We start from the raw sequence: 23820 nt of genomic DNA on the forward strand, positions 1-23820 counted from the left end.
CACATTTCTAAAACTGATTGAAGCTCTCTATGACAAACCCACAGCTAGTATTTTACTGAATGGAGTAAAACTGAAAGCTTTTCCTCTTAGAACTGGAACCAGACAAGGTTGTCCTCTGTCACCTTTACTATTCAACATAGTGCTGGAAGTTCTAGCCAATACAATTAGGCAAGACAAGGAAATAAAGGGAATCAAAATGGGAGCATAGGAGGTCAAACTCTCTCTCTTTGCTGACAACATGATCTTATACTTAGAGAATCCCAAAGACTCAACCACAAGACTCCTAGAAGTCATCAAAAAATACAGTAATGTTTCATGATATAAAATCAATGTCCACAAGTCAGTAGCCTTTGTATACGCCAATAACAGTCAAGATCAGAAGCTAATTAAGGACACAACTCTCTTCACCATAGTTTCAAAGAAAATGAAATACCTAGGAATATACCTAACGAAGGAGGTGAAGGACCTCTATAAAGAAAACTATGAAATCCTCAGAAAGGAAATAGCAGAGGATATTAACAAATGGAGGAACATACCATGCTCATGGATGGGAAGAATCAACGTTGTTAAAATGTCTATACTTCCCAAAGCAATCTACCTATTCAGTGCCATTCCTATCAAAATACCAACATCGTACTTTCAAGATTTGGAGAAAATGATTCTGCGTTTTGTATGGAACCAGAAAAAACCCTGTATAGCTAAGGCAGTTATTAATAATAAAAATAAAGCTGGGGGCATCAGCACACCAGATTTTAGTCTGTACTACAAAGCCATAGTGGTCAAGAAAGCATGGTACTGGCACAAAAGCAGAGACATAGACACTTGGAATCGAATAAAAACCAAGAAATGACACTAACATCTTACAACCACCTAATCTTTGATAAACCAAAGAAGAACATACCCGGGGGAACGACTCCCTATTCAATAAATGGTGTTGGGAGAACTGGATGTCTACATGTAAAAGACTGAAACTGGACCCACGCCTTTCCCCACTCACAAAAATTGATTCAAAATGGATAAAGGACTTAAATTTAAGACATGAAACAATAAAAATCCTCAAAGAAAGCATAGGAAAAACACTGGAAGATATTGGTCTGGGGGAAGACTTCATGAAGAAGACTGCCATGGCAATTGCAACAACAACAAAAATAAACAAATGGGACTTCATTAAACTGAAAAGCTTCTGTACAGCTAAGGAGACAACAACCAAAGCAAAGAGACAACCTACACAATGGGAAAGTATATTTGCATATTTTCAATCAGACAAAAGCTTGATAACTAGGATCTATAGAGAACTCAAATTAATCCACATGAAAAAAGCCAACAATCCCATATATCAATGGGCAAGAGACATGAATAGAACCTTCTCTAAAGATGACAGATGAATGGCTAACAAACACATGAAAAAATGTTCATCATCTCTATATATTAGAGAAATGCAAATCAAAACAACCCTGAGATATCATCTAACCCCAGTGAGAATGGCCCACATCACAAAATCTCAAATCCACAGATGCTGGCGTGGATGTGGAGAGAAGGGAACACTTTTACACTGCTGGTGGGACTGCAAACTAGTACAACCTTTCTGGAAGGAAGTATGGAGAAACCTCAAAGCACTCAAGCTAGACCTCCCATTTGATCCTGCAATCCCATTACTGGGCATCTACCCAGAAGGAAAAAAATCCTTTTATCATAAGGACACTTGTACTAGACTGTTTATTGCAGTTCAATTTACAATCGCCAAAATGTGGAAACAGCCTAAGTGCCTACCAACCCAGGAATGGATTAACAAACTGTGGTATATGTATACCATGGAATACTATTCAACTATTAAAAAAAATGGAGACTTTACATCCTTTGTATTAACCTGGAAGGAAGTGGAAGACATTATTCTTAGCAAAGCATCACAAGAATGGAGAAGCATGAATCCTATGTACTCAATTTTGATATGAAGACAATTAATGACAATTAAGGTTATGGGGTGGGAGGAAAAGGAGAAAGAGGGATGGACGGAGAGGGGTGGGGCTTTGGTGTGTGTCACACTTTATGGGGGCAAGACATGATTGCAAGAGGGACTTTGCCTAACAATTGTAATCAATGTAACCTGGCTTATTGTACCCTCAATGAATCCCCAACAATAAAAAAAAAAATGTTACTCCTATATAGCTCTATTCCCTTTCCCCCTTTTTGTGGTACGAAGGGGAAAGGTAAGCTGTTGAATCAGTGAGGCGACGTCCAGGGCTCTGTGGCATCAAGAGAGCAGGGTGAAGCCCATTGGTGTGGATTCTGAATTAACTTTGCTTATTCATTGATGCAATTAATCAATGAATATAATGTACATTATAATCTTAATTACAGTCTTCCTGACCCCAAGTGCAAATATGTGTCTATTAACAGTACTTGGGATGGGTTCTTTCCTAATGAAAAGTTCCATAAGCAGAATGAGAATCTAAATGCTGTTGCCTCACCATATAGTGATCTTTGTTGTTGGCTTATAAAAATTTGTCTGCCCAACACCCAGTTTTCTGGCAATACCATTATTTCCATTCCCAGAACTCCTCTGAACTTATAAAGCCTTACAGTTCTTCTTATGTGGGCAAAGCTGACCCTAATCCTAGGTCTAGGGAAAGCATGTGACCTGGGCCTGAGCCCATCAGAGCTTTCCATGTACCTGGCCAGTGTTCAAGTCCAATGAAAATCAATTGGAGCCTGTCCTGGGAGTTGGGCTATAGTGTCCTTGAAGAGGAGGTGTCCTTCTTACTGTTGAGTTCAATATGGGAAGGCATGAAATAGGAGCCTTGGATGTAATCTTGCCACCAAGAGGAGTGATCCAATCCGACACATAGGAGAGTAGAGCTGAGGAGTCAAAGGAAGCCTAATGATGTTGTTTGAATGTCAGATGCAGCTATCCTAAAGCCAGTCCTTCTTGTAGGGCTTTAAAAATGTGAGCCTAAAAGTCACTACAGCTCATTTACCACGTTATTTTTTGGTCCCTTTGCTTAAGTTAGCTCCAGTCAATTGCTACCATCTTAACTAAGATGAGTTACCATATGACTGCAGCAGACAGACTTCTAAAAGCACAACCACCAGCATCCTTATCACCAAATTCAATATCATCATCACTACATCAACATCAGCAGCATCATCACTAATGTCAATACCATATCATCACTATCACTATCACCATCACCAACACCAATTAATATCACCATCACCATCACCATCATGATTAACATCAATATCATCATCCACCATCACAAGGGCTAACACCAATATCATTATCGCTACCACCAAAATCAAAATCACTGTCACCATTACCAAAAACAATATCATCATCACTACATCATCGTCATCATCACCATCACCATGACCAACATCAAGGTCTCCATCACTATCACTATGACCAATATCAATATCATAATCACCACACTCACATCAATTTGACCATCACCATCAGCTATATGATCATCACTACATCATTATCATCATCACCACCATCATCTTCTCCCCCTCCTCCTCCTTGCCATCAACATCAACATTGCCATCATATCTTCCCTCTTCTTCCTCTTCCTTATTACCATTACCACCCTCATATCAGCATCATTAGCAACAGCAGCAGGATCACCATCACAACCACCACCAGAAATACTTGTGTAGTCTTTATGTGCCAGACATTGTTCTAAATGCTTTTTATGTACTTGCTGATTTGTTTTCATAACACATCTATGAATTTGGTTCTATTATTATCTCTATTCTACAGATGGTGAAACCAAGATACAGAAGGGTTAAGAGTGAGCAATAGAGAAAAACAGAGCACAGAGAAACAAACTTTGTCATAACTTCCAAGATTGGTCAGGAGAGAAAAGATAGTAGCAAAAATATTTTTGAATACTGATAAGTGCCAGGTAGATCACTATTCTAAAAATGTATTTATATTCTTTCACTGAATCCTTATAAAAGTCATAAAAATTAAATATTCTCATTACATTCCTTTTGCAGATGAGGAAACTGAGATGCATGGACATTCTATAATTTTCCCAAGGTCACAGAGTTAGTTAGAGATGTGATGATGATATTGATGTTGGTCATGGTGATGGTGATGGTGATATTGATGTTGATCATGGTCATGGTGACATTCGTGTTGATCATGGTGATGATGATATTGATGTTGATTATGGTTATGGTGATATTGATGCTGGTCATGGTGATGGTGATGTTGATGCTGGTCATGGTGATTGAGATGTTGATGCTGAACATGGTGATGGTGCTGGTGATATTGATGCTGGTCATGGTGATGGTGATATTGATATTGATCCTGATCATGGTTGATGGTGCTGGTGATATTGATGCTGGTCATGGTGATGGTGATGGTGATATTGATGCTGGTCATGATGATGCTGATGGTGATATTGATGCTGGTCATGGTGATGGTGATGATGATATTGAAGTTGGTGATGATGATGGTGGGCTTTGAGTACAAAGGATTAGCTCCAGATTTTATGCTTTTACCCTTTATGTTTTTGACTTTGCTCATAAAAAGGATTTAGGAAAATCTTTCAACATCAGCTATTAACTATGTTCTAATTTCACTCTCACAGCTCTAATCAGAGCAAATGACCAGTATGAGTGAAAAGAAGATTTATTGCAATGAAAGCAGAGAATACTTCAGGATCCAAAGTAGAAAATTTATCTGAACACTGCCATGCATTGAAGTATCCATTCCCTCTTTTTGTTTCTTTTCTTGTTTAATCCATTCTTCTCTTCCCTGTCAACTAGCCTCTTGGTGTTCCAGAAACCAAGAGCCTCAGTGCTGGCATAATGAGAGCTCAGTTAAGCCTAGCTTTTATTATATATTTGATATAAAGTGATATAAATTCATGCAATTATATATGTCTAGGTTGATACATATTCATAGACATATATCTTAAAATATTATGCATTATATAAAGTGGGCATGTGTTATCAATAGCCAATTATTCCTAGCAAAGAAACTGAAAGCAACCTTTTTTTAGAGTTGACAAAAGAAGCAATCCCTGTTCCAGTTCCATGTGACATCTCTTTTGTCAGGTTTTGTAGAACCTCTTTTGTCTTCTGTGGTCCTTGTCCCATGTTGGCTGGCTATCTCATTGTATCAGGGTCCAGATCCTCAGTCTCCAACAGACTTCATTGAAACACAGGCTTTATGAACTATACCCACAGGAGCCTTTCCTGCTGTCCGGTATGTGCTACACAGTGTCAACACCCTTCCAACCCTCATGCCTTGAGTGATGTGCCTTGGAACAGGGCTTGCTCTTCTGCATGTTGCTTTGTTCTGCGCCTGGGCTCTGTGTCTTGGCCCTTCATGCCCTGGTTCTTTTGAGCTATGGTGAGGAGTGGGATCTTTTAAATTAATTTTTATTGTAAGAGTGTATTAGTAAGGGTTCCCCAGAGAAACAGAAGCAATAGAGGAGATATATAGGTCACTATGAAAATTTTGAGACAGAATGTGTTATGGTCCATTATTTTACTTCCCAGAAACATAGTCACTAGTGTCCTTTCTGATTCACCTGTGCAAGTTTCAACCTGCTCAGCTTATCAGCATACACACACACACACACACATACACACACAGATGCAGAGTCATGCATTTCTTAACAACAGAGATACATTCTGAAAAATGCATCATTAGATGATTTTGTCTTTGTGTGAGCATCAGGAATGTACTTATGCAAACCTGGGTCATATAGCTTACTATGAACCTAGGCTATGTGGTATGGCCTATGGTTCCTACGCAACATACCTTTATAGCAAACAGCTATATTGAGTATTATAGGAAATTTTTGGAATATAATGGTCAGTATTTGTATATCTAACATATCTAAACATAGAAAGGGTACAGAAAAATGTGGTGTCATAATCTCATAGGACCATTGTCATATGTGGCCCATAATTGACCAAAATATTATGTGGTGTATATATATGTACATATGAGATTTATTATAAGGAATTGGCTTATAATAAATGATTATGGAGGCTGAGAAGTCCCATAATTTTTCTGCAAACTGGAGACCCAGAAGTCAGTGGTGTGGTTCAAAACTTTGAGAGCAAGAGGGCCGATGGTATAGTTTCTAGTTTTAGTCTGATCTGAAAAACACCAAGGTCAGGAGAAGATTGATCGATGTCCCAGCTCAAGCAGTGAGGCACTGAAAAAATTTGAACTTCCTCCTGTTTTTATCAGGCCCTCAAGGGATTAGATGACAACCATCCACCATCAGGAGGGCAGTCTGCTTTCTAAGCCCATCAGTTCAATTGTTAATCTCCTCCAGAAACACCCACAAAGGGACACACCCAGAAATGACATTTAACTAGGTATCTGGGTACCCTACAACCCAATCAAGTTGACACACAAAATTAACCATCACAAAAAGTAATGAAAAAATTGGTCACAAAAAAAATTGGAGTATGAAAGTGTTAGAAATAAAATATTAAAGCCCCTTATTGCCTTTATCCTTCAACCCCATTTTCCAAAAATGTAATCACTGTTTATAATATGGGTTTTTCTTTCTAGATATTTTTTACTACACATATTTAAACATGTATAAATTAGAATTATATTAGACATACTATTATGAAACTTGCTCTCTCCTCCCTAACAATGTACTCTGGATGTAGATCTATGTTATTTTATGAAAGCCAACCTCATTCTTTTTCATGACTGCCTATTACTCCGCATAATAAATGGGCTGACAATTTCTTAAATAGTGCATTAATGTGGCTGTTTGGATCATGTCCAGTTTTTCTCTATGACAAACAGTGTTGCCAGGAATATCCTTATACAAATATTTTTGCTTACATCTGTGAGGAAAATTCCTAGACATAATATTATTTGGTCTAAGAAGGTATACATTCAGCATTTAAATGTAAAAACAAAAAATTACACAAGAAGGCACCCCAACATCTTTTGTTGGCCCTTGTCTGATTGGTATCTGGACTAAAAAAATTTACTATTGGGCAAAGACATTGACGGCTTCATATTTCCAGTGCCCCTCATCTCCTTGCCATCTTTTTCCTCAGCAGCCCGTTTGGGTGCAGGGGAGGGGAATCTAACCCTTTAATGACCAATATTTTGTAGGCAAGAGAAAAACGGGCCTGTCTAATGTTTTAGAGAATGTATTCATGGCACTGTTTTCAAAAGCAGAGGTGATGCTTAAAGTAGACTGTTTTTTTTAGCTCAAAGATAAAAAACAAAAACAAAGCAAACAAACAAACAAAAAATACTGTGACCTGCCGTATTTTTCTTTTGGTTTAAAATGAATTTTGATCACAATAGTACAATAGTAACACAAATGAAATTCAGAACTGTGGGAATTAAAAAAAAAATATATATATATATGAAAAACAAAGCTCTTAATCTTTCTAGTCTTACATTCCCACAGAAAGACTGATTTAATTTTAGGGTAGAAACCAGAGAAACTGCTATTCCCCTCACATTTGGGATTCGTGCAAACCAAACAAAAAAATCATTAACTATTTCTGAACCAGAACTCGCCAGAGGCTATCAGCTATTAAGTACTTCTGGAAAAATACGCTTCTCTGCCCTGAATTCAGAGCAGAATTTAGTCTTTCTTCCTTTCATTCCCTGGCTGGCTCTCTATTTACCGTCTCTGTAAGGTGAGAAGGTGGCATTTAGCAGCAGAGAGGAGGATGGGAGGCAGAATTATGGTGGCCCTTTTCTAGGTGGGTCACTGCTATGGTTTGAATGTTCCCTCCAAAACCCTGGTTGAAATTTAATTGCCATTGGAACAGTACTGAGAAGTGGGGCCTTTGAGAGGTAATTAGGCCCCAAAGGGTCTGCCCTCCTAGGGATGATTAACACTGTTTTAAAAGTGTGAGCTTGGCCCCTTTTTGACACTTGGCTCTTCTGCCTTCTACTGTGTGAGGACCCAACCTTTCCCCATCCCTCTGGTGCAAGGGGCCAATTTGAGAAAGGCCTCACCAGTCACCAAAGCTGCCAGCACCTTGACTTTAGACTCCCCAGCCTCCAGAACTGTGAGCCAACAGTTTTATATTTTTCAGTTTTTTAAAAAATTAAGTCATAGCTGTGTACATTAATGCAATCATGGGGTACAATGTGCTGGTTTTATATACAAGTTGAAATATTTTCATCACACTGGTTAACATAGCCTTCCTGTCATTTTCTTAGTTATTGTGTTAAGACATTTATATTCTACACCTAGTAAATTTCACACGTACCCTTGTAAGATGCACCATAAGTGTGGTCCCACCAAATATCCTCCCTCCCCTCCCTTTCCCCTTTCCCCATGTTTTTGGGCTATAATTGGGTTATAGCTTTCATATGAAAGCTATAAATTAGTTTTAGAGTAGGGCTAAGTACATTGGATACTTTTTCTTCCGTTCTTGAGATACTTTGCTAAGAAGAATATGTTCCAGCTCCATCCATGTAAAAATGAAAGAGGCACTTGGGCTTCTTTCTGGGCACAGGGCAGAAAGACTAAATTCTGCCCTGAATTCAGGGCAGAGAAGTGTACTTTTCCAGAAGTACTTAACATGGGCACTTGGGCTTCTTCCATGACTTAGCAATTATGAATTAGGCTGCAATAAACATTCTGGTACAAATATCTTTGTTATAAGGTGATTTTTGGTCTTCTGGGTATATACCTAGTAGAGGAATTATAGGATCGAATGGCAGGTCTATTTTTAGACGTCTAAGTGTTCTCCAAACATCTTTCCAAAAGGAACGTATTAGTTTGCATTCTCACCAGCAGTGTAGAAGTGTTCCCTTTTCTCCACATCTACGCCAACAACTCTGGTTTTGGGATTTTGTGATGTGGGCTAATCTTACTGGAGTTAGATGATATCTTAAAGTAGTTTTGATTTGTATTTCTCTGATGATTCGGATGATTAGCATTTTTCGTATGTCTGTAGGCCATGCACCAGTCTTCTTTAGAGAAGTTTCTCTTCAAGTCCATTGCCCACCCTGAGATGGGATCACTTGTTTTTTTCTTGCTAATATGTTTGAGTTCTCTGTGGATTCTGGTTATTAAATCTTTGTTGGGGACATAATCTGCAAGTATCTTCTCCCATTCTGAGGGCTGTCTGCTTGCTTTACTTACTGTGTTCTTGGCTGTGCAGAAGGTTTTTGGTTTGATCAGGTCCCAGTAGTGTATTTTGATGCTGCTTCAATTGCCCAGGGAGTCCTCCTCATAAAATATTCACCCAGGCAGATTTCTTCAAGAGTTTTCCCGGCACATTCTTCTGGTATTTTTGTCATTTTATGTCTTGAGTTCAAATCTTTAAGCCAGCGAGAGTCTATCTTAGTTAATGGTGAAAGGTGTGGGTCCAGTTTCAGTCTTCTACAGGTTGCCAGCCAGTTCACCCAGCACCATTTGTTAAATAGGGAGTCTTTTCCCCATGAATGTTTTTAATTGGCTTGTCAAAGATGAAATAACGGTAAGCAGCTGGGTTCATCTTTTGGTTCCCTATTCTGTTCCATACAGCTATCTCTCTATTTTGGTGCCAGTACCATGCTGTTTTGATCACTATTGATTTATAGTATAGTCTGAGGTCTGGTAGCATGATTCCTCCTGCTTCATTTTTATTTCTGAGTAATGTCTTGGCTATTTGAGAATTTTTCTGATTCCATATTTTAAAAAGTATTATTTTTTCAAGATCTTTAAAGTATGACAGTGGAGCTTTAACAGGGATTGCATTAAAATTGTATATTGCTTTGGGTAGTATGGACATTTTAACAATGTTGATTCTTCCCAGCTATGAGCATGGTATGTTTTTCCATTTGTTAACATTTTCAGCTATTTCTTTTCTTAGAGTTTCATAGTTGTCTTTATAGAGATCTTTCACGTCAATATTAGGTAAACTCCCAAATATTTCATCTTTGGCACTACCGTGAATGGGATAGAGTCCTTAACTGTTTTTGCAGCTTGACTATTGTTGGTATATATAAAGGCTACAGATTTCTGAGTGTTGATTTTGTAACCTGAAACACTGCTGTATTCCTTGATCAGTTTTGTAGTAGAATCCCAGGTGTTTTCCAGATATACAATCATATCATCTGTGAAGAGTGAAAGTTTGATCTCTTCTGACCCTATATGGATACCCTTGATCGACTTTTCTTCCCTAATTGCGGTGGCTAAAACTTCCATTACAATGTTAAAGAGCAGTGGAGACAATGGGCAAACATGCCTGGTTCCTGACCTGAGTGGAAATGATTTCAATTTAACTCTATTCAATATGGTATTGGCTGTGGGTTTGCTATAGATGGCCTCTATCAGTTTAAGAAATGTCCCTTATATACAAATTTTCTTAAGTGTTCTGATCATGAAATGGTGCTGAATATTATCAAAAGCTTTTTCTGCATCAATGTGCTGAATTATATTTATAGATTTACATATACTGAACCAGCCTTGATACCCTGGGATAAAACCCACTTGGTCATGGTATATAATTTGTTTGATGTGTTGCTGGATTCTGTTTGTTAGGGTCTTGTTCAACATTTTTGCATCAATTTTCATTAGTGATATTGGTCTATAATTTTCTTTTCTTGTTGGGTCTTTTCCTGGTTTGGGGATCGAGGTGATGTTTGCTTCATAGAATGTGGCAACAATTTTTTGTTGTTTATAAACTACCCACTTTCAGGTATTCTATTACAGTAGCACAGAAGGGACTAAGGCAGCTGCCATCTTAGAGGGCAGTACAGGACAGTGGATGGGACAGAGACCAATGGATAGCCAATGGGGGCAGAGCTCAGAAATGAGATGGCTTCCTGAGAGTTAACATAAGTCACAGGGTCAGAATGTGTTTCCAGGCTAACAGCACCAATTCCCTGAGATTCAATTACAAATGTGAGTTATCAGGTCCCCACTCCAGACTACTGACTCAAAAGCTGGGAGTAGGGCCCAGCAATCTGTGTTTTAACAAGCCTTCTGGTGGTAATGATGCATGGTCAAGTTTAAAGCACAGCTGTTCTGAACTCATGCTAATGGTCCAGAGTGGGGGCAAGCAAAGTCTCCAGAGAAAGCATTTCTCCTAGGACTGTCGAGATGGATGTTTTCTGTTTATTGATTGTTGTTTCTACTAAAGATAGCTACTATTTATGTAGTGCTCATTATGTCTCAGATAATGAGCGTTTATTGAGTGTTCAATATATTCTATACATTATTACAAATGCTTTCTTCTACTGCCTCATTTAATTTTGATAACCATCTAGTAAGGTAGGTGCTGTCATACCTCTGTAATATAGGAGATAAAGCTGAGGTCCAGGGAAGTTATGTCATTGATCAATTATCATTGATCAATGATAATAAAGGCAGCAAAGAGAAGACCCAGGATATGAACTAGGAGGTTGGGCTTCAGAGCATGCACTGCCACTGGTGTTCTGAGATGTACTAACTCATTCAATCCCCTCAACATTACTAAGATGGTAAAATTCATCAGTGAAATTTTACAGGTGAAGAAACAGAAGCTATGAAAGATCCACTTGTCCCAAATCATACAGCTTATTAAAAGCTCAATTGTATTCAGAACCTGGGCTACCTGCTTCTATGGTCACTTCCTTGAGCCATTTATGCCTTGGTCCTTCCTTATGCTTGTCCTAATGCCTGGCACCTGCTAGCTCTGCAGCAGTGATTGCTGTCTGCTGCTGATTCAGAGACCATTCTTTGATTCTTTGGGGGGTCGGGTGGGGAAACTTGACCTTTTCTTTAGGTAATACAAGGAAATGGTCCTACATCCAACCCTAGACTGAGTACTGCTGGAAAGAACACTTTCTAGAAGCCTCCTTGAAGCTTGCTGTAAAATGCAACAAAAGTGAGATCTGATTCAAGTATGACTCATTTGAACAGAGTTTTAGTTAATAAATAAACTAGGTGTGTGTGTGTGTGGGGGGGGAGGTCTAGGAGGAAAGACTCCATCAGAATATGTAGTTAAATAGGAAGAAATACACAGAGAGTCCTTGAGCTTAATACTAATTAAGAGACACAGAATAGTCTTTCCATTCTAGATGAGGTTTGAGCTTCAGCAAGGGTGTGATGGAGCAGAAAGTCTGCTTGCTTTCAAGTTTGAGCTAGCTGGTCACTTAAGGGCATCAAGCCCAAAACTTACCAAAAGCTCAGTTTTCCAAGCCTTAGTTTCAGCTTTGCTAAAATGGCAATAATTATATCAACTATGTAGGATTACTGGAGGGATCCATACGTTTAATATCAAGAAGACATTGATGTTTGAGTATGTCCACATTCTTGGTCTTGTTTGCCCCTCACCACAGCACTGTGAATTAGGGTAAAGCAGGAGTTATAACCCTCATTTTCAGATGGGGAAACTGAAAGTGGTGGAGTCAGTCACTTGTCTCATTCAACATCAATTCAACCTTTTCCCAGGATGCCTCTGTGTACTGCAGAGACTAGAAAGCAGACATCTACATTGCCTAGACTCCCTTGCAGCTACAACTTTAGATGAGATTCAGAACCACTGATCATATGGACTCACATGGAATGGAATTCAGTGGGGAGATGAGGCATTCAATTTGTTGATACATCTCATTGAAGATGAGGAGTGGCTCTAGAAACAGCAAGAGAAGGGATTTGGTTCATATATCTGGATGGATCCTGAGGTCAGATATCAGAAGGTGGCTTTCTGATGGCCCATCTTCCTCTTATGGGCCAGTTCTGAGGTGCTGCTGTGGAGATCGTTTCTGGAGGACAGCCTAGAGCCTTCTCCTACACCCCCCACAAGAATATCATGTGAACTGAATTCTAAATATTAAGCTCTTTTGTGTCTAATGTAACAAGAGAGATTTTGTAGCTGAACCCCAGATGATACAATGGGGGTACAGAGAAGTTATACCACTTTTCCTAATAAAAGTTAAGTGATAATCCTAGCATATTTTTCACAGCCCCACAGATATTAATTTCTTTCCCCTTGGCTTCTCTACTTCAATGTATCAATATTTTTTTCTTTTCTGAGCCTCTCTTTCCTTCTCTATCAAATGGGGATAATACTTACTTCACTGTGAAGATTGAGACCACAGATATCAAGTCATCAGGATCTTGTAGGTAATTCTCAAGAGTATCAATCAATAGATACTGGTGTTTGCATTGAGATAACAAACATGCCCCCAAATCACGTCAACAACTTAAAACACAAAACATCTCAATAGCTTAAAACACAATGAACAGGGCTGACTTTAGTTACCCAGGTCTGCTTTGTTCATTGTTTACACAAAGGTGTGAATACCAGTTTTATTTCTCATACATGTTCATAAGTGTCCACGCTTGACAAGGAATATTCTTCTCTTGGTTACTCAGGGGTCCAGACTAATGGAGCAGCCATCAACTCATATGTGCACTGCTGAAGGAAGACCGGTCTGGATGGTCTTCAATTGCAATGCAACGCTCTGGCTCACAGAAATTCAATTTTCAAAGTTAGTCACAGAGATACAGGGTTCCCCCATTCAGAGCTGGGCAGGAATGCCCATTTTCTAGGCCTGGGGTCTAGAAAAGGCCTTTCCAGGCCACGTTCTCTGGACTCAAGCAAGATCAGAGAGAAGAGCCTGATCTCATCTGGGTGGTACACACTGGAGTGAAAAACATACACCCTGCTGCCTCTCTTGGGACAGGGACTGTGAAGACCTCATTATTTGCTAATCAACATGGGTGGGATGTTTTTCTGTCTGTTGGCTCCTGGCAAAGTATGATATACATTCCCGAGACCCCCTTGCTCACAGGCAGTATGTGAACCCGTAGACAAAAGACCCTTGAGGACTTCCCACTTGTGACTCCCTCCCTTCCTTCTTTCCTTCTCCATTCATCTCCCTGTCAATAAACTCTATCCTGTCCCTTATCTGCATTCATGCCAGTGGGTTCATTCTTTGATTCTCTGAAATCAAGAACTAGGCATAGAAATAAACGTTGGCAACAACAGGCCACCACCCAATCACAAGGGAGCTCATGGGGCAAGCTGGAAATACTTGGTGACCACAACTGGGGAAGTGGAGAAGCAAAACTGCAAGACAGGATGCTTTATAGTACTTCCCACATTTCTAAATTTCAGAGCTGTCCCATCTCTCATTAGGAACTGCAAAGCTGTGATTGGGTGGTTGGAAAGAAATTAAAGAGCATTTTCAAACAGCTGGAAGGAAGTCTGGAAATAGGAATCCTCCCCACACCTTGGTCTCTCTTGCCTTCCTGTAGCCCCCGTACAGAATCTGGAGTGCTCTGTGTGAACATGAATCATTTGTCATTTTCCCATTTAAAATCCTTTACTGGTGCCAAAAATAAAACTCATACTTCTTTCTTACCATGGACCTTCCATGACTGTGTTAGTTATCTATTGCTGTGTAACAAACAATCCCCAAAATATAGGGGCTTGAAGAATACAATAAACTTTTATTATCTCATGTGGGTTCTGTTTGAGAACAACTCACTGGGGTAGTCCAAGCTCATGGTCTTGGATGGTTGTGGTTAAGCTTAAGGTATCAGCTGGGGCTGCAGTTGTCTGGGGCTTGCTGGGGGTTAGACAACCCACTTCCATGTGGCTCACTCACATGGCTGGAAGGTTGGTGCTGGCTGTTGGGAGGAGGCCTCAGTTCCTCGCCATATGGACCTTCCCATAGGACTGCTGGACTGGACTTCTCTCATGACATGGTGATTGGCTTTGCCAAGAGCAAGTGGTCTAAGAGAGCGACAAGTGGAATGGGCAATGTTTTCCTATGACCCAGTTTCAGAAGTCACACACTGTTATTTCTCCAGTATCCTATTGGTTACCCAGGTCAGCCTTGTTTATTGTTTATACAAAGATGTGAATACCAGGAGGCAGAGGTCACAGGGGTCACTTGGACGCTGACCAGGCAGTGACCTATCTCTCTGATTTTATCCCCTGTTAACTCACTAAGCTCTCATCACATTGACCTTCTGTCTGTTCTTCTAACATGCTAAGCTTGCTCCAAACTCAGGACCTTTCTCTCATGCATGTGGGATCTCTTTCCTCAGATCTTTGCTTCTTCATAACACTCAAGTTTTAGCTCAAGCATCAATTCCCAGGAGAGGCCTTCCCTGAGCCCCCAGCTAGTATTGCTCTTCCCTGTAGACCCACTGTGGACAGTCGCTGGCCCATCACTTTATTTTCTTCACTCTGAAATCACTGTAATGACTCATTGGGTTACTTAACCCCAGCCTCCCTCTTGGAACCTTAGCTTCCTGAGAGTAGTCCTGGCCCTTGCACTCACCACAGCATTCCCACCTTCTGCAGTAGCACCTGCACATAGAAGTGAATAATATTTGAGCCTAGTAAAAGGACAGCCTCCAGCCTCCCTGGGGAACATTCCAGAGGCCTCAGATTTCCTCCTGCCCTGCTGCTATCACAGACCTGATCTGAAATCAGATCAAGGTTTGTACTAAGCTCCCTGCCCCCTTGTGAGCATCATTCACAGCAACCCCCCCTGAGTTTGAACAGCACTGCCATCCTCCAGGAGGAAGGAGGGCGAGAAATCCTCCAGGCAGGTGAGTCTGCCTTGCCCCAGGCCTGCCTGCAACCACAGCCTGAGCTCACCTTCCCAGCCCAGAGCCTTCTGCTTCTGAGGGTGATTATTTGAATAAAGCACTTTTAACTGCACAGTTGGACAAGAGCTTCTTGGCAGGGAACCCATTAACAAGGCCTAAATGGGAGTCACCCAGAGAGAGGGAGGCCCCAGGGACCACTTTGAAAGCTTTAGCAGAACTCTGTGGCCTTCTCAGTTGCTGTGGCTTCCCTGGGCAATTCAGTGGGCAGCAAAGATTGGTCACGTAGCATCTCCAGCCTCCGGTCAGAAGCTGCTGGTGACAGTCTGTCCATTCCAGCCCTGCAGCCATCTGCTCCGCAGGCTTCCTTTCACCTTTTCTCCATCTTTCCTTCCTCTTGTCTTCCTTTCTTTCCCTCCTTTCCCTTTCTTCTGTTCCTCCTTTTCTCTCCTTTCTTCTTCCCTCTTCCTTCCCCTCTCCAGGGAGGTCACAGAAGGTTATGAATTCCCCTGCTCTCCACCTCTCCTCACTTGCTATTGGCTCCGCTCACTCCCTCCCTATCTCCAGTATCTCACCTGCCTCTAAAATGTGAAATAATGAGGTGACCTACTTTCACTCTACAGGGGAGGCAATGGAGCCGTGGGCTAGTTGTACAAGAGAAGTGGGCAGAGACATCAACTGGCAAGGACTGTGAGACCCCACAGGTGATCTGGCTTCTTCAGGGACAGGTTTTCAGTGCTTGGCACCTGGAACAGCATCTATGCAGCTGGCGTTCTTGACCTGGGGCATTTTTTTCTTTTATCACAGCTGTTTTAGTACCAAACCGAACAGAAGGTGGGATTTCTATAGCCAGAGTGCTAAGTTGGGCCCAGCATTTACTGACGTTCCGGGGCACTGTGCTAGGCAACGTGATGCCTGTTAGTCATTATTGTGAGTGCTTTAGAAGGCAAGCAGTTTGCACACACCATCTCATTCGGTCCTCTCTGTTAGGTGAGAATTCACCTGGCTGTTCAGTGGACCTAGTTGGTTCACCCAGCAGAACTATCAAGTTCAGCTGAGTCAAAGGGAGAGCAAGAAACTAGTGGAGTGGAAAATGAGGCAGCTGGGACTCCAATACAGCAAGGAGAGAAGTGTACATTTTGTTTGTTTGTTTATTTATTTATTCATTATATTTTTTGAGACAGAGTCTCCCTCTATAGCCCTGGGTAGAGTGCCATGGCATCATCATAGCTCACAGCAACCTAAAATTCTTGGGCTCAAGACATCTTGCCTCATCCTCCCAAGTAGCTGGGACTACAGCCACCCGCCACAGTGCCTGGCTAGTATTTCTATTTTTAGTAGAGAAAGAGTCCCATTCTTGCTCAGGCTGGTCTCAAACTTCTGAGCTCAAGCAAACCACTCACCTAGGCTTCCCAGAGTGTTAGGGTTACAGGTGTGATTACACTGTGCCCAGCCTGTAATTTTTATTTAAGGAGAAGCATCGGTAAACACAGGATTTTCCAGGAGAGTGAAAGGGTCCTTGAGAGGAGACCCCACACAGTACAACAACATGAGCACTTTCGTCCCAGTCCCTTCCACATCCATCTGTAAGAATCCTCCTGGTTTCCTCCAGGCCTACAGGCAGGCGGTTCTGGTTTTACTGGTTGTGGGTTATCTCAATTGTCACAGAAATCCAGTTTTCTTTATTCTGTATCAATAATTATTAACCATTATTTAATGAGTGATGGTATGAGGTGTCTGTTACTCTTGTGTTTGTGGCAATTATTGCACTGTTTTGTGATGGGGATCCTTATCTTTGTTTTATGGGGGGATCAGTACCTTTTTTTTTTTTTTGAGACAGTCTCACTCTGTCACCCTAGCTAGGCTAGAATGCCATAGTGTCATGTCTTGGGTTAGAGGTCATGTGTCACAGACTAGAAGTTATATTTTACTGATTAACTAGGTCACATCCACTCAAAATTCCTCATTTTACTTCAGGGCCTTTTCCACCTTTCTTGTCCCGAAGGTCACAATTGTCTCCTACCTCCCTGTGGCCCCTTTAACCTCTTTTTATTCCTAATCACTCCCCCAAAGCTTCATAAGATGGGGATGACTTGCATCCATTTTTCACATGAAGAAACTGATGTGTAGAGAGGTTAAGCTGCTCAGAAAATTCTAGCACTTTTAGGTGGTATTGGCATCTTCAATTTAATTCTTACCACAACTCTGTGAGATGAGAATTATAATCCTCATTTTATACTTGGAAGCCCTGACACTCAAGGGAGAAGATCACATGGCCAATAAGTGGGAAATTAACTACTCCGCAGCAGTCCCTGCAGTGCTACAGTGTAACGTGCGAGTGACTTGATACTGTTTGCAAAATGTGAAAACTCACTTTCCCACCAGTGAGGACCAGGGTGATGCCGCAGATCACAAGGTGGCCACAGACTTCTCCCTGCTCTTTAGCCACACCCCTTCACCACAGGGCTTTGCAGCTGCCTCCATCAGGAGGCAGAGTCCATGCCCTCACCTCTGAGTCTGCACTGGCCTTGGGACAAGTTGTGAATATTGGAATGTGGCAAAAGTAACAGAATGCCGGTCTGGACCTCAGGATGTCATGCAGTTTTTCCTCTCCTTTGGAATCCTCTGAGTACTGTGTGAGCAATCTCGACCTGATCAACCAAGCAATGAGACCCATATGGCCCAGTCACAAATGCCACTTAGCCAGCACCTGGCCAACCCCTATAAATAGCACTAACTACAGATGCATGGCTGAGTGAACCCAGCTGAGACCAGAAGAACAGCCCAGCTGAGCATAGCCCGCATTGCCCCCCACACGATTGTGAGCCACAGTAATTCTCAAAGCATATTATTCTCCAGCCCAGCAGCATCAGCTTCTTGTGGAAAACTGCTAGAAATGCAAATTTGCAAGCTTACCTAGAACTACTGAATCAAACTTTACGAGTGGGCCCAGTGATCTTTTTTAACAAGCCCTCCAGGTGGTTCCGACACATGCCAAAGTTTAAGAGCCACAAAGCTAAATGATTGGTGTTGTTTTAAGCCACTGAATTTTGGGACAACAGACACTAACTGATACAGGTGTGGATGCCATTGAGATGCTTAAAGTTCATTAGGGGACACAACATATTCTTAAAGGTCTGTTCTGTAGTCAGACTATGTGACAACAATGATAACATTTAAATAAGTGTTTTTCTATGTGCATGGCTATGAAGTGTTCTGTATTCACTGTTTTACTTAGTTTTTGTAAAACCTGTGGTGGGTGATATTTTTTGTCCATTTTACAGATAAGAGAATGAGGCCTAAAGAAGATGAGCTTTGCATGAGTCCATTAAGCAATAAATGGCAGAGGTGGGATTCTCACTCAGGCACCTGGCAGACCCACAAGAGCTTACACGTAGTGGGTACAAGTTTAAATATGACACTAAAAACAAACAAACAAACAAACAAACAAACCAAAAACGTTAAAACGTGCTGTGGACATCCAGAGTGAGGGTGTTACAATCCCACAAGTCAAGACAGGCTTTTGTTTTTGTTTTCCAAGAGAGGTTTCATGGCAAAGGGAAATCTGAGTTGACTTTGCAGGCTATGGGCAAATTTGGGACATGTAGGAAAAGAATTTTAGAAGGGAATTTCAGATGGAGAAAAATTCACTAGACTGAACAAGCATTACAAAGAGTCAGCATTAATAATCTCGTTGGACACGAGGTGTGGAAAGTTTACTTGAAATATTAAATTATTAAACCCAGTCAATATCTTTTGACTTTGAGGTGGGTGGTGTGTTCTCGGACTGTAAATGGTTTGAAGATATTGGACTTGAAAAGGTAGGAAAATATTTTGCTATTGTTTTGGTTTATTCTCTCTTCTACACTATATATATATATATATATATATATATATATATATACACACACACATACACACACACACACACACTTTTTTTTTTTTTTTTTGCATTTTCTTTTTGGCCAGGGTTGGGTTTGAACCCACCACCTCCGGTATATGGGGTCGGTGCCCTACTCCTTTGAGCCACAGGCGCCACCCCTATTCATATTTTTTTTCTTTGAGGCTTATCTCTTTCTGCTATCATCTCTGTCTATATACCAGTCAAAAGAGGGATCTCTGATGGGTTCATCATCTGCTGTGTTCAGCCCAAGTCACGACTCTGCCAACCACTGTTATCAAGAACCTCAGCAAACTAATTGGACACTGAAGTGTCTGGCATGAATTCTAAAGACCATCAACAATCAGAGAAGAGGAAAGTCACTGCAGGCTAAAGAAACCAGGAAGACCTTTGGGGGAAAATCAGTCCCAATGTGGGAGGAAACCTTCAGTTTCACACTGACATTAGGGCCAGCCCTAGTACCAACTAGACTATATGCCCATCCAATTTAGAAAAATAAGAGATAAACCTTTCTTAAACATTTCTTGGCACATTTTCAATCTGAAATGGCAAATGTGCTTCACCTCTTGGATCAATTTGACTTGGAGTAACCACCCTGGAAAGGCCTTTGAGGCTCTGCTGGCTTCATAGGACATGAGTGCTGGGATCAGTATATGAGGTTTGCTGCAGCTGTGGCTGGAGTGAGAACGAGGGAGGATGTCCCACAAATGTCACTTCTTTTTCCCACTTTTCTCTGCAAACTACTGTACAATCTTTGTTTTATGTCCCCAACTAGCTAAAATATTTAGCTAACTGGAATGCATGTGACTTTTAAGGTAGAAGTACACAAGAAACAAAATTAAGCATATCAAATATTTGAAAAGAGAATGTTTGGTACATATCTGTCCAGCTAGTGAAGTTTTAATCTAATATCCTGTACTTTACTTGGAGGATTATTTGTTGATTCCTTTATATCAGTGTTTTTCGACCTTTTTATCTCACGGCACATTTAAATTATGTTGATTACAAAAAAGAGCAAAAGAGAATATACTTACTATGCTTTGAACTTCTTTCAAATATAATTTAATTAATGATCTTTAAAAAATTTCCTCGGCATACCTAAGATGCTCTCATGGCACACAGGTTGAAAATCATGGCTTTATATTCTGAAAGATGATCCTGAGGTACAGGAAGATTCTGAATTATTAAATATAAACTGTGTATCTATATAAATACCAAGCTGTATTCTGTTGAAAATAGATTCTATTAACTGAGATTAAGAAGGAAATTGTCCTTTAAGGATGTGGTTACTCACCAGAGTGATACTAGGTGGTTTTAAAGTGTTTGATTCTAATTAACTTGAGACAGCAACTCTAGATTTCAGAGCTCAGGGAGAGAAGTCAGTAACATTGAGGAAAGTTTCCCTCGGTTAGACACCTGGGGCAAGAGGAACAGCGGGTGAAGGTTAGAAGGGTTTCCATATGGCACAACTCTAGGAGGCGCCATCAACAGCACAGTCATTTGCAACGGAGTGCGAGAAGCTCCCTGGCATTACACTGTGAGGCTCTCCCAGTCTGAGCCAAGTTCAAGTGTGGATTTCAGTTCAGTTCAATAAATATTTATTTGGCACTTACCAAATGTGTTAGTCTGGGTTTGGAGCACAGGGAGAGAGCTGAAGAGGACATTCAGGGCTCTATGTGAGCACAGAGTGGAGCTCGCAGAAGCCGCCTTAGGATCTGGAACTCTGTCCTGACAGTAATGGGGAACCAGCAAAGGGTTTTAAGGGTGGGTCAGATTTTCCTCCTGGCTAAATTACCCTGGTGAGCAATGTGAAGGAAACACAAGAACAGGTCCACGTCCGTGAGTGGGAAAGTCCCTGTCCTCCTTTGTGCAAAGAGAGCGGAAGGAAGGGGAGAGTTAAGAAGATAGTCCCTAAGGCTTTGCTCTCAAATAGCACTGAATGCTGAGAACTTGAAGCTGGAAGGGACTTCTAAACGCATGCAGCAAGCTTTGGGGCTGTAATAGATTAAGATGAGTTGTTTTTATTCAGCTTCAGGCATATATATATAGAGAGAGTTAAGGTTCTGCAGATATTTTTGAATTAAAATTGGTGAGGCCCCACCCTAGAGAAATCTGTGCATATGAGCTCAAGATTCATGTCCCAGAATGTTCATAGGAAGATTGTTCAAGATAGCCCCCAGATGGAAACAGCCTGAATGGACAAATACACTGTATATTCAGGTGATAGAACACTACACAGCAGTGAAAATAAACACAGTCAAGCTACATGCACCCGAGAGGATGAATCTAAAGAACATAATAATCACCTAACCCCAGTGAGAACTGCCCACATTATGAAGTCCCCAAACTTGGGGGTGCTTGCCTGGGTGCAGAGAGAAGGGAACACTTACACACTGTTTGTGGGCCTGCAAACTAATACAGCCTTTTGGGAAGGAAGTATGGAGAATCTTCAAGGAGCTCCATTGCTAGTTATCTACCCAGAAGAGAAAATATCATTTTTACCTAAGGACATTGGTACTCAAATGTTTACAGCAGCTCAATTCACAGTTGCAAAGATGTGGAGACAACCCAAGTGCCCATCAACCTGTGGATGGAATATGGAGTATAAATGTCTTAACCCAACAAATAATTAAGTGAGGTGAAGGCTATGTTGACCGGTGTGACATAAACTGGTTTATACTTTAAACTTTTTATACTGTGGAATATGTATACCATGGAATAGTATTCAGCCATAAAAAGATGGAGACTTTACATCTTTTGTATTTATCTGGACGGAGTTCAAGAACATTCTCCTTAGTAAGGTATCTCAAGAATGGAAATGCAAATACCCATGTACTCAATACTGATATGAAACTAGTAGGTGAACAACTACACACCCACGGGAGAGAAAAACATGATTAAAGTCAAGAAGGGAGGAAGGAAGGGGCTTAGTAAGCTCCCACCTAACAGGTACAAGCAGGGGTGTACAGCATACCTCCTGGGGGTAGGACTCAACAAAAACTTGGACTTCTCCTAACAAACGCAAACAACGTAACCTATACGTATGCACCTTATATAATCTGACTAAAATAAAGGGAACATAACAGTGAGCAAAAGAAGCAAGATTCGAAAGCACGCACACAGCATGAGCACGTTTATATAAGGCTCAAGAGGAGGCACAGGGAAGCTGCATGATCTGGGGATAGAGCTAGAGGTTGTAAACTACACTGGCAGGCAAGAAGGAGCTGCCTGAAGACCCTAGGGGAGGGAGGGAGCCTCGTGGGGATGTAACTCTGGGGTACGGAGAGGGTGCTACCCTTTTTTTTTTTTTAGGAGACAGGAGTTTTATTCATTTTGAGGGAAAACTGATAGGATTTAAAATGTTTCATATTGAAGTGTTACAGCTCTTTTAGAATTTGTCTAGCAGGTTTTCCGGTCTCTACCGGAAGACCCCAATAAAGAAAAAAAAAATGTTTCATATTGAAAAACAGTTCAAAAGACATTTTATTTCTTTTCCCCTTTAACCATGATTATTCTTTTTTGTTTCTTTAAAGTTTTTTATTAAATCATAACTGTATACATTAGTGCATTTATGGGGTACAATGTGCTGATTTTATATACATTTTGGAATGCTTACATCAAACTGGTTAACAGAGCCTTCACCTCAATTATTTGTTGTGTTGTTTATACTCCACTCTTAATAGATCTGACATGTTCCCTTGCATTATGCACAATAGCCGAGGTCCCACCAATTATCCTCCCTGCACACGGCCTCCATCCTCCCCTCCCCACCCCCTCCTCTTTCCTCCTTCTTTCTGGGCTATAGTTGTGTTTTATCATTCATATGAAAGTCTGAGTGATTATATATTGGTTTCATAATAGTACTGAGTACATTGGATACTATTTCTTCCATTACCAAGATACTTTTTAGAAGAATATGTTCCAGCTCCATCCACGTAAACATGAAAGTGGTAAAGTCTCCATCCTTTTTATGGCTGCATAGTATTCCATGGTGTACATATGCCACAATTTGTTAATCTATTCATCGGTTGATGGGCACTTGGGCTGCTTCCATGACTTGGCAATTATGAATTGGGCTGCAATAACCATTCTGGTGCAAATCTCTTTGTTGTAAAATGATTTTTGGTCATCTGGATATATACCTAGAAGAGGAATTGCAGGATTGAAGGGCAGGTCTACTTTTGTTTCCTAAGTGTTCTCCAAACTTCTTTCCAAAAGGAAAGTATTAGTTTATATTCACACCAGCAGTGCAGAAGTGTTCCCTTCTCTCCACATCCACACCAACATCTGTAGTTTTGATAACTGGAATCCACAAATAACTCAAACTAATTAAAAAGAAAAGAATAAGTGATCCCATTTCATTGGACAAGAGACTTGAACAGAAGCTTCTCTGAAGAAGACAGGCGCACGGCC

General features: G+C 40.8%; 1 non-coding gene across 1 annotated transcript; it reads left to right on the forward strand.

The window, feature by feature from the left end:
* The first annotated feature begins 22779 nt into the window (after window positions 1-22779).
* Window positions 22780-22841, forward strand: LOC128562943 (U7 small nuclear RNA). Its single transcript, XR_008373635.1, has one exon. It is a non-coding gene; the product is annotated as a U7 small nuclear RNA (small nuclear RNA).
* The last annotated feature ends 979 nt before the right edge of the window (window positions 22842-23820 follow it).

The sequence above is a fragment of the Nycticebus coucang genome, chromosome 12 (assembly GCF_027406575.1).
Source record: "Nycticebus coucang isolate mNycCou1 chromosome 12, mNycCou1.pri, whole genome shotgun sequence".
Taxonomy (NCBI): Eukaryota; Metazoa; Chordata; class Mammalia; order Primates; family Lorisidae; genus Nycticebus; species Nycticebus coucang.